Genomic DNA, 11,935 nt, shown 5'->3' on the forward strand with positions numbered 1-11,935 from the left:
GGTCACAAATGGCTCAAATATAAGAAAAAAAACCACAGCTATCTATTTTTGCATATATATCGATTTACATAGATAATAATTATGAATATGAAATGAAAACATTTCAAATACCATTCGAACCGCGTATATAATGGTCTAGAAATTCGGACCGACGCGTCCGAATGGGTAAATTTCGAGACAAATATCTTTCATCCCGAATTTGTTCAATAAGTCATGCACGTAGCCAATATGCACATCAAATTAAAGATATTTCCAGTGATATATATCATGTCTTAGAAATCCAGATCCACAATGGGCCAAATTTTCAGAAATTTTGTAAATTTACTAACAAAATTTTAAGACGGTTGTGGAAACTTTAAGAACGCTTTTTCCAAAGCTCATTTAAAGCATAATTGCATTGTCTACTCTACAGTAACAAACCCACACAGACTCCACATCATCTGCATATAGTCACTCTGGTGATTTTGGATTTAATTGGAATGTATTTTTCATTATATTATACTCGTATTACAATCAGTTTCTTTTGCCAATTAGCCATGTTGGAGGACTATTTTTGGCCTGAAAGCCAATTGGATGGACTTTTTGTTTAATTTAAATAGAAAAGGTTTGTTCTTATTGGAAAACCCCTTTAAAGTATGTAAGAAATTGTAATTTCCATTAGACCCATTCATTGAGAAACTCTACAAACTAAATTCACACATATACGGCAACACTCATTTACCTAAACAGAATTAAGGGATGATTTTTCTTTTTCAAATTCCTATAAGGAACTCAAAAGAAAAACAAAGAAACTTCACAACAAAACAAAAACCAGAAAAAACATACTTATCCAGTTGCACTTGATTTGAGTTTAAGTAGAAAGAATAATAAAAACAAAAATAAGAAAAATAAATGAAAACGAATGTAATGTAACAAATATGTATTAGATTGAATTTTATGAAAATAAAAACATCCTAAATGAGTGTTTTTAAAGAACTTAACTGATACTAAAACATGCCCACAACACACAGAGACACTTTGATATACGCCCAGCGGCGAAATTTTTGAGGCCTTCAGCTATAAGGCCTTCTATAAGACCTTCCTAGACCTTTTTTTGGATCCAGTACTCATGCTCGCTTGCCTTCTCAGGAAGGCCTTATGGAAGGCCTACCTGCTCCCTTCTTTTTGTTTCTACAAACGTAGTACAAGCAGAAAATACCGTTAAAAACTCACATTCCAAAGACAAAACTACAAATACAAAAAAATGCAAAAAGTGAAGAGAAAAAAAGAAGTAAACTTAAAATAGTTTTGCTTTAATTCTTGGACAAAGCGGTTGTGAGAATTTTTTACTTGGTCATTATTGGATTTTATTATTAAAAAATTAAAATAAATAAGATATCGCTTACGCCGGGTAAGTTATTAAATTTTAAACATAGTTTAGGCATAATCAAAGATACAATTTATTTAACAAAATTTATTTACAAAAGGCCTGAAAACAAGCCTGTGAAGAAGGCCTGCTACCAGGCCTGTTTAAGAAGGCCTTCTATCAGGCCTGTTAAAGAAGGCCTTGGCTGGCTAGGACATCGTGTGTAAAAAATGTATGAGTATGGAATGGGTCAATAAGTCCTTGTGTCTGCTAAATAAGGCCTTCCAGAAGGCCTGCTTACTACTTCTTTTCGCCGCTGGGCGAATAAGTACCACATACACTCAGCCGAAGACAAGTACTTTTTTTTAAAGTATAGAGCAGTACTTTTATGATTGTGAGTTTCCAACACATAAATTATGGTCTACGTGACTGACTTGTTCATTAATAGAAAATGAAATTGAGCTTAATGACTTAGAACTGTGTATGTGAGTGTGAAGATCTAGCAGGGATGGAAGTTTTAAGAACCGAAAAATAAGCTAAAAAAGTACGATATGTACTTTTTGTAAAAATGCATAAATACTTTCAAATATGTTGTGTTTTCTTTCTCTCTGCATTTTACAAAATAGTTTTCACCTCACTAATGTTTTGAAAATATCGAGGCACTACATTCAAAACACTCTAATTTAGGAAACACAAGTTTTCAAGAGAATAAAAAATATTGTTGTTAATATCGCTTATTTCTTTTAAATTTTTTTAAAGTTTTTTAACAAAATTAATTTTTGATATGATTGGGATAACCATAATATGTTGAAGTTAAAATTCACATGATTGCTACAATATATGTTTATAGCAATCATATGTTGTTCTTAGGTAATGATATCCATAGACCGAAAACAACATAATATGGTAAATTGTTCATCAAAAAAATGGTTATCACAAACATATACTTGTTTATTGCAATAATATATATGATTGCTATAATTATATGAATCGTAACATTACCATTTCTAGTTACCAGGGTCATAAAAATAATTACAATAACCATAATACCGTTCAAAAACTTGTAAAAATATTGAAATGATTACTGTAAACAAGTACACAACTATATTTTTTCTCTGCGTATTGTAAAGTAAAGGTTTCAAGTTTAATTCAGTTTATCTGGATTTTGACTGGTTCAGATTATACATATTAAGTATGGAATTCTGGTATCATGACGCTCTTCAAATCTTGTAAATTAATCAATTTATTTGGAGGTATTGACAATGAACCAGAATATATTTCGGTTGAATATGACTTGTATGTGGTTTTATACGTATAGGAAGGTCAAAAATATTTTATACAGGCCAATTTCGCTTCTTCAGAAAAAAATTAAACGATTATTTTTCTAAAGTTTTTAATCAATTTCTGTACCGAAAACTTAATTTTTGGTTTAATATAAAACACGCTGTCAAATTAAATATTATTGGGTTTAATAACTTAAACGGAATCTGAAGAACCTTAAACGAAATCGATCGTAATAAAAACTACGAAATTGAAACCATTCCGAACGTAATGTCTGACAGGCCTGATGAATCACAGGTTTTTGGATAAAAAAATCATTATATTTTTCAACATAGTCTCCTTTGAGCTCTATGCAGTTTTCCCAATGTTTCTACAATTTTGTTATTCCTTCCAAAAAATAATATTCGTCGAGGTTATCAAAATAGGTATTTTTTGTGAGATAATTTCATCGTTGGAGTCAAATCTATTTCCGCCGATATATTTCTTCAGGTTTGGAAACAAGAAATAGTCACTCAGGGCTAAATCCGGAGAATAGGGCTGCATTTCGTAGATTAATTAATGGATTTTTGCCATGGAAACTGCACATGTGTACACATTTTGTGCACCCGATTGAGAGCCAATGCAGCAGACATCTTGCGGAAAGCTTTCTCATACCCAAGTGATCAAAATTTAAACCACTGAGTCATATGAGATGTCTATGGCTTCCGATATCTCTCGTACTTTCAATCTTCGATCGGCCAACGTGCTATTGCAATATTTTCAATTGTTCCGGGTGTAGAGACCACAACTGGGCCAGTACGTTCGGCATCTTCCTGCTTGTACGGCCACAATGAAATTCAGTAAACCACGGTTTAACCATTTAATTTGATGGTGCAAACTTAATTTTTATTTGAGTGATGGTTTTTCCACAAAAAATAATGTTTAATAAGCGAAATCCACATTTTTCCAATTTCTCCTCAAGTCGTCTGCTATCAATGGCTGTCAAACACAAACTAAAAGACGCAGATGCCTGATTCAAAATGTCTAGGACTTATTGAACCACCCTTTGTACCTTAAGATCGTTTATAACATAATGTTTATACAGTATTTATTCCAACGCATGATCAGAATATCTAAATTAGTAAGGAAACATATTTTCCAAAGTGGTAATTATATAAAATAATTGCATTAAAAATTAGTTATTCCGAAATTTAATTTTTTTTACAAAATTTAAAATAAAAACATTATATTTTTGTTTTAAATTTATACCACAGTTGTTTTGTTGAATATTTCGCCATCAATTTTCATGAAAATCTAAAATAAAGGTTATTGAACATACATAGTTTTCCTTAAATCATTGTCCAATAACACAAAATTGTGCACATATATGGAATTTATTTAACAATCTGTTCCTTATATGAAACATAAACCTAACAGCAAAACAAAAAAAATGTAAAATAATACGTGATGAAGTTATTGTTAAACTTCCTACTTTCTAACTACTGATATTTTAGACAATATTTTTAATATTTAAAATTCGTATGTATCTACAAAATAGCCTAACAAATTTCAATTTCAAAAAAATGCCTTAAAACTGTCAATGGGTTTACTAAAATAATTTCGTTGCAAAAAAAGTACTAAAACTAGAACATGGCTCTAAATTTCCCATCCCTGATACATACACTTGCATGCAGAATCACTTTCAAATGAAAGAGTTCATTCAAAAAGATAACAGAATTGTATTTAAAAAAAAAACAATAAAAGAATAGTTTTTATTTCATTTTTAAATATGTACAGACCATAGAAAAAGATCAAATAAATCTGAGATTATCACTAGCTAAAAGGGAAATGAATGAACAAACATAAACTAAAAGTTAAAATCTCAAAAATTTTTGAGTGAGTATGTGTGTATGTATTTAAATGAAAAGTCAGCTCAACAACAGCTTATGGGTGTGTTTAAATAGTGCAAGTGAACTATTATGAATGACAATCTATTTAAATTGAAACAAATGGAGAAATTATTAACGATAGAAAACGACTGAATTGTGTGTTATATTACAACTAATACAATTCTTTTTAAGTGTCAACACAAATTCAACATGACTAGTTGAAGTCTCAAATAAAAGGATTTTTAATTATTAAAACCACAACCCTTAATATATATTAGTTGGAAAGCTTACATCCCTGCAGAGTTATGTCTAGTACTATTCCTTTCATTACTATTGACATCCCGGTGATCTTAAAATGCTAACATTTTGTCAAATTTATGATAAAGAGAGGATAACACGATCATGGTTTAATGAAGCACATTTTCTCTCTTCCAGGAGATTATAGTCCTATAATTCCGGCTACTATTATCCTTTGTTGATTTAATTCCACCTTTATTAAGATAACTTCGATTTCTAAAGCAGTCAGTATCATGCCTCCGGATGTTTGGGCTAATAAAACGACCTTTGTCAACTTACTTCTCAGAGATCGCCATCAAACTTATGAGGTATATTGAGGTACTTCATTTTAATAATGCTTTTGATTCAGTATCTCTTCCGCAGGTGTTGATCGACTATATTCGTTATAAGTGTGAATCAGATCAATTGGTTTTATCCGCTAGAAAAGCAAAAATAAGGTTGAATCTAATTGCGGAAGGTCTGATCCGTAAACTCCCGTCCGAGATTGGTTGCAAGATTAGCAATTACATGATTAATATGACTAACAGCGATCTTCCTTTAAGAAAACATAAATCCTCTTTTACAGGAGATTATCTTTCAATAATTCCTGGTATTATTCTCCTTTTCTGCTTTAATTACATCTGGGTTTCAAAGTGTATTCATTTCTAAAGCAGTCTGTTTCATGCATACGCATGGGTGCCAATTACACAACCTTGGACAACCTAATTCTCAGAGTTCACCATCAAATATATGAGTCTTGCCAAATTTTGAGTGTCTCTTAATACAATGTTTGGAACACTGGAATCTTACAGTTTTCCGCAAATGTAGATCTACTGTATACATTATAAATTTGATAAATGCCTGAGTTATAAATGTGGATCAGATCAATTATTTATACCCCATTAAGAAGCAAAATGTATAGACTCTCTGTCTCCAGTACAGCTTGAATCTAACTGTGGAAAGACTGATTTGTAAACTACCGTCCCAGATTGAGAATCATAAGACCTCTTTTCCAGCAGATTATCTTCATATAACTCTTGGTCTTATGCTGATTTAATTCGAAATGGATTATTTTCTAACGCAGTCTGTTTCATGCATACAGATGGATGTGCCAATATCACGAACTTGGTCAATCTACTTCTCAGAGATCACCAACAAACATATAAGGCTTGTCATATTGGTTGCAAGTTTAGCAATCACATTATAAATATGACTAACATGACTGCTTTTTCACGGTCTTAAATTGCGAGATATTATTAGTGAATTCTTTGTGGACATATGACTTCCAGTACCCAATAAAGGTCAATCAAAGTAAAATCTCTCTGTGGTTTTTCAAAATATGATGTACTGACCCTGGGGAACATCATGAGTGGAATATAATCAGTCTACCAGAAGCGTTTTTTAAGCTTTGCTCTAGGGATTATCTCTTTTTATTGGCAGGTTCCGCTGTTGAGAACGAACCGAGAACAGACTTTATTCGCTTCGGAGGTCGCCATAGTAGAAACGTGTTTGGATTTTTGTTGGACTATTGTTCGATAGGTTTGTGCCAATTGTTACATACTAGTCGCATAACTTACATATGAAAAGAGATCATATCAGTTGATTGTTTAAAAGTAAATTTGAACCAAATTGAATAGGAAATCAGAGACCTAAGAAACAAGTATCGTTGGAAATAAATCCGAAAGTAAAACAAATTTTGAAGGCAGGATTGTTTCTCTACTGATTGAAGCTTAAATTACGTTAATCAGTGGAATAGTTTAGTGTTTTTTTTTTCCAAAAAGAATCTCAGTTCCTTTTTGTTTATACATACAAATGTAATTAAATGTCATTCCAGAACTCTGAAATTTGATGTCACCTAAACCCTTTTATTAATTGACATTTAAAATACATAAATCAACTATTTTATTGCTTAACAAATAAAACAATTGATTATATACAAGAAAATAAAATCAAAACAAAGGAAGACTTGTTGAAAACACACACCTTTCATAAAAATAAATTCTTTTACAATTCAGGTTTCCTTTTGTAGTATTACAAGACAGAAAAAGAACATTTAAAATTAAGAGGACTTTCATAGCAACATCTTTAGTTCTAAATTATTGTTTAAGATTAAGTGTGTGTTGCATTTGTGTGTGTCCACATTGTCAACTGGTTACTGACCTTAAAATCTTTTTAATGACAAAACAACAATCTGCTATTGTCTACATTTGTATTTATACATATGATGACTGCATGTGGTTGTAGGGTACACAATGGTAATATGCAGCAGTGATCATTTGAATAGGTCCAGACAATGCTTTGTTATAGAATCTAAACAAAACAGGTAGAAATAATACATTTTTAATATGTATATTTAAATTATTTTCTTTTTATAAATTTAGGAGCAATATCTGAACAACAAGTGTATACATTTTCCTAATAGTGGGAAATAATGTGTTCATCATGTATAGGTCAGTTTGGAAATATGTTTATAATGTGACACTTGTCGAAACATAGAATTACCAAAATGACAATCGATTGAATTTGTTGGATGACTTGAAATAAAACGGTTCCAATAGAAGCGAATTTAAGGAAACCCAACCTGCTTGGACTGATCTACTCATTTCCGGAAGAAGCTGAATATTGTTGAATCTGAACCAAAATAAACGTTATCTGGAGCAGAAAGTCAGTTTTACCACATGGTTGTTACTCTTGAATCGAGTCACTTGCTTCCATCTAGTAGAGGATCCTCCAATAGGGACCGAACTTTGCCAGTTAGGTTAGGTTATGAAGGCAGGCAATATCAGCTTGGGTCCATAAATTAGTCCCTTTGTGATACCCAAAGGATCATGCTCAGGTCCTCAAGAGGTCATTCACATGTCAGAATTGGGTTCAGTGCCGTACCAACCTGACGCACGATTAAAATAATCTATCTTCCTGACATCCACAGTAGATACATCCGCTAGGCCATGCAAAAAAGGACTGCTTATTGTCGTAGTCCGAACACTCGATAGAGCAGGACAAAGATAGAGGAGATGTTCAACCGTTTCCTCGTCGTCTTTATCATGGCAACTTCTACAAAAGTTGTTGTATGGAGTGTTCAGTCTCCTAGCATGCGTACCAATAAAGCTGTGCTTAGTAAGCACTGACATCAGAGCTCGCAGTCTAGCCCGTGATTGCCCCGTGAGGGATGTTGACCTATGATGGTAAAGAATGGGCCAAGTGAGCCTCGATATCGAGCAATTTGTTAGATTAGACCAGCTGAGCAGAGTAACCTCAAATAATTTACGCTGTATGAGTGATTTACAGCAGGATAGCGGTAAACCGTCCAGAAGATCGTTCTCATCACATTGTAGACGTGAGCCTCTTATGGCCAGTTCATCCGCAATAGCATTGCCAGGTACACCAGAGTGACCCGGCACCCAGAATAACTCCAGGTTAGAATATCTCGCCATCTCGCTAAGAGATAGCCGGCATTCATGTACCAATCTGGATGTCGAGTAGACACCAAATAAGAATTTGAGAGATGATAGCAAATTGTTGAAGCTTTATCTGAATAGAATTGTTTTATCAAAATGGTTGTTCTTCGGGCTTCATCCATTTTACTCGATGAGGCCCATTTCTGGATAAATGGGTACTTCAACAAACAAAATGGTCGACGAATACCAACTTCTTTTGGTCTAAATTGAATGATATCGACACCAACGACATGCCACACAGCTCATGCGATTTGAGGGCATGTTAATCTCAGGTGATGTGAACTGGACACTGATATCATACGATTTGACCTCGTTCGACATTTACTTGTAGGGTTTACTTAAGTCGCAGGTCTATGCGAATAAGCCACTTACCACATCAGCCCCCAAAACTAACATAATCCATCGATAAAATTCAGCCTGATTAATGCGCCAGATTCATGGAAAATTCGACATTTCGGAAGAAAATTTGACATTTCGAAGAAAAAATTTCGATGATATCCCACACACAATTTGTTTATTTAAATTTAAAAATAGGAAGCGCCTAATGAAAGACGTTTTAGTTTCATGAAGAGACTCATGGTAGTAGGTCTCAGTCAAAACAGTTTGTCATACGATTGATACACCAGATGCCGCAAAAAGTAACTGCTTATCTTCACGACTTTACGTTTTGCAAATTCGATTAGTACATATTTAATTTACTTTTATTCTGTAAAAACTCCTGTACAGCCATACCTAAATAATAGCGTTGAGTAATGTTTGTCATGACCATATAACTTGAATGGAAAATCCAATTTCGATTGTTTTCTTTATTTATTCTTTACTTTGTAAATCCAAACTAAAATTGTAAACCTAATATTATTGGCAAAGCATTGACACTCTCGTTTAGGGAAGCCATTTTATTTAGGTAAGGCTGTAACGAAATCAAACAGACCAGCAAAGGCATTTGTTGCATAATTCTGCCAATTTTGGATTTATATTTATATCTTTGGTCGTATGGAAAAATTAGATAACTCCATTTTTTCGTTAAGTCTTATCGTCTAAAGGCACCTTTTACCGGTTGCGAAGGAGTTCATTAACAAAATTTTAGCTAAAAGCACTGCATGGATCCTACAGTAAGGAAGTAAGGTATGGTATACCATACCAGCACACTAAAATCAAACTAAAAATTAAACTAAAAAGTCGACTTTTCGAACTTTCGACTTTTTTAAATTTTTGAATAGTCGACTTTTCGAATTTAACTATTCGTGAAATGTCTTTACATCAAAAAGTGGATTATTCGAACTATTGATTTATAGTACCCTAATGTCAAGTTGTTGTTGTTGTAACAGTAGTGGTTGCTGAGTTGACAGCCCTTGGCCGAGTGAACTCGGGTCATTCCGTTGCGTAGAACCAAAAAATTACCAAGAAGTGCAATAACATATTTTCGAGAATGAATCGAAGACAACAAAGATTTAATCAACCCACAATGATTTGGAGATATTTCATTTTAGAAATAACTCGTACAATGGTTTTTAGATATCAGAATCACCACTGCTACTAAACTTTTCTAAGATATGATAATATTCTAAATCAATATGCAACATTACATAGGTTCTTAAGATAATTTCAAAGATCTTGAAGAATTTTAATACAATTCTTTTAAAGCACTTTTAAAAAACCATAGGAAGAAAACTCTAGAAACAATATTCTAATTCCCATTAGTGTACTTGTGTGTTATGATGCTGCTGGATGTAGTTTGTTTTAGAATCATGTAGAAAAATTATTGATAATAATGTCGCTGCGTCCACTACTGATTAAAACAGCAACAACAATGGCAATCATTGACCTAAGAAAATTTCAACAAAAAAAAAATGACGTGTACACTAAATTAAAAACTAAAAATATTTATATGAAAACAACATACACATGGAAAATAATGGACTACATATGGGATGGGGGCATTAGAAAACAAAAAATATAAAAAAAATAATAATAAATTAAACACATTTCGAGAATTTTCGTAGTTTGTTTGAAATTTGACCCGGTTTTTTAAAACTAAAAGAAGAACAAGAAAGAGTCTGTATAAAAAAAACTAAACAAATCAATGCCGGCTTTTAATGGAAAAAAAGATAAGAATTTAAATCAAAATTTATACGGCTTCATTTTCTTGTTATCACACTTAGGCATTCAATAAGAAATGGTCGTTTAAAAACGATTAGAAATTCTAATAGATTTTTTTTCATAAGAAATTCTCTTCCTATTGTATCGATGTGTCGTTTTTGGATTCTTATAAAGAATTTTAAAACTTTATTTAATAGTTGTACTTACTAAATATTAATTATAATTTATTTAGAAGAATTTTTAATAGGAACCCAAGAGTTATTTTTAATTATTAAAGAAAAACTAAACAAATCTCCAGTAATTTTTATTTTCAATGAGAATATTCTTTGTACAAATTGATGTGTGTTTGCATGGATGGATGAGTATGCGTGTGTTTTTGTTATTTTCTTTTTCATTCGATTTTCTTTACACTAAAAACAACAACAACAAGAACGAGGCAAAATGCGCATAAGAGAAAGAACATAAACAAAAAATGTAATAAAAACAAAATAAATAAATGTATGAATGAATATGATGCAAAAACAATAAAAATAAATGTTTTGCTTAGAGACAACCAGCAAAAAGTCAGGCAGGCAAGACAATAATAACAATGTTTTGAGACAAATTAAATTGTTTGCTGCTCTTTGGATACGCACGTTTGTCGTCTTTAATTTATTTCTTTTAACAAATACTTTTTTAAAATGTCTTCATACATTAAAAAAAACATACATGCACTTTATTTAAATTATTGGAAATGCACTCACTTTACAGTAATAATTTTGTTGGCACCCAGTTCTTGTTAAATTGTATTGAGGTGAATTTTTTTCTTTTTGTTTTATTCCATCCAATTTATTAAATAAACATATAAATAACACTTAAGGATTTTTATTCATAAATCCTTTTTTCTTTCAGATATTTTTTTTGTTTCTTTTATCCACTAATTTCTATTTATTTTGTATTATTTTTGTTGTTTTTCGTATTTTTCTCACTTCACTACCTCCAAAATTCTGCGTCCGCGCTTTAAGAATAACAGTTGTATACTGATGTTATTTCATTATTTGCTTTATGTAGATAAATACACACACTCAACGAAAAAAACTACATAAATAAATCCCCCATCATTCACAGTTATTCACTCACTTACACTCACTCTTTTGAATGCTTTGCAAGACTTTGTTGTTTTGTTTCTTTATTAATGTGTATCTGTATCTATCTTGTTGTATTTTTCCATACTTTCGATACTTTGATTTGTATTTATTGCTGAGCATAGCGGTTTATTAGTGAAACTCTCAGTCTCATTTAAATGTTTAGTAAATTTTAATACTATTGTGAATGGTTGTCGTTTGTGCTAGGGTGTGTCTATGATTTTATAGCAAATACACAAACCACTTTGGTTATCTATGAAATCATTCATAATTCTTTATACACAAATTTTGACTCAATCAAAGATTTTACACACTCAAATACCAAGTTTGTCTAGCCACTCTTTTATTTTAATATTTATTCATATTATTTAGAATACTTAAATGATCATTTTTATAACCTATGTGAATAACTGTTTGGATATTGTCAAAAAAATTTCGAAATATTGAAGATAATTTTATAAAATGTCACCTAGCTCCCGTAAT

General features: G+C 31.7%; 1 protein-coding gene across 1 annotated transcript in view; it reads right to left on the reverse strand.

The window, feature by feature from the left end:
* Positions 1-11,397, reverse strand: part of PH4alphaEFB (prolyl 4-hydroxylase subunit alpha-1) — a 97,864-nt gene extending 86,467 nt beyond the window's left edge. Inside the window, exon 1 of the mRNA XM_065515204.1 lies at positions 11,072-11,397. The gene's annotated coding sequence lies outside the window, so the exon portion shown is untranslated. The remainder of the gene's footprint in view (positions 1-11,071) is intronic.
* Between the last annotated feature and the right edge of the window lie 538 nt (positions 11,398-11,935).

Source organism: Calliphora vicina, chromosome 1, assembly GCF_958450345.1.
Source record: "Calliphora vicina chromosome 1, idCalVici1.1, whole genome shotgun sequence".
NCBI lineage: Eukaryota > Metazoa > Arthropoda > Insecta > Diptera > Calliphoridae > Calliphora > Calliphora vicina.